This window comes from Penaeus monodon, chromosome 23 (genome assembly GCF_015228065.2).
Source record: "Penaeus monodon isolate SGIC_2016 chromosome 23, NSTDA_Pmon_1, whole genome shotgun sequence".
Lineage (NCBI taxonomy): Eukaryota > Metazoa > Arthropoda > Malacostraca > Decapoda > Penaeidae > Penaeus > Penaeus monodon.
This window is the reverse complement of record NC_051408.1, coordinates 7,481,519-7,482,042: the sequence shown is the minus strand read 5'-3', so window position 1 is coordinate 7,482,042 and position 524 is coordinate 7,481,519. Positions and strand designations below refer to the sequence as shown.

The 524-nt window shown below is 36.5% G+C and overlaps 1 protein-coding gene across 1 annotated transcript in view; it reads left to right on the top strand.

Moving 5' to 3' along the window:
* Nucleotides 1-265: 265 nt before the first annotated feature.
* Nucleotides 266-524, top strand: part of LOC119588344 — a 2,588-nt gene continuing 2,329 nt past the window's right edge. Inside the window, exon 1 of the mRNA XM_037937030.1 lies at nucleotides 266-335. The gene's annotated coding sequence lies outside the window, so the exon portion shown is untranslated. The remainder of the gene's footprint in view (nucleotides 336-524) is intronic.

Below are 524 nucleotides of genomic sequence, written 5' to 3'. Positions count from 1 at the left end.
CAAATGCAATTACTTATTATTACATCATGACCATTGTCGTTCATCACTGTTTTGGGATAATTCATTTGCGTTATTATTGCAGATATTATTTTCCTTTGTTATGATCCAGACCTTACCGAAAAACCTTATTAGTTTCTGAACAATAGCTAATATCAAATGATGTTGTCGAATCTTGCAAGAACTGTAATCTAGGCCTCACCACAAACCACAAATTTATCTGAATTAACCTTTTTTTTTCTTCTCTTTCTGAAAATAAACAGACCACCTTCCTGTGTGTACGATAGAGGAGCAGCTTACCGACCTGGAGAGCTCTGTCCAAAGCGGGAAAAGTGATGGTGAGTTTAACTAGTTATTTTCCTGCATAGTGAATAGCGATGATGATATAATAATGTAGTGAAAGAGAATTTATATCCTATAACGCCCTAAAAAGATGTGGTTTGTTGTGCATAGTGAGCGACACTTTGATAACAGCCATTGGATGTATTCCTGTACTATGAACACACGCACGTGCACACATTAACGTC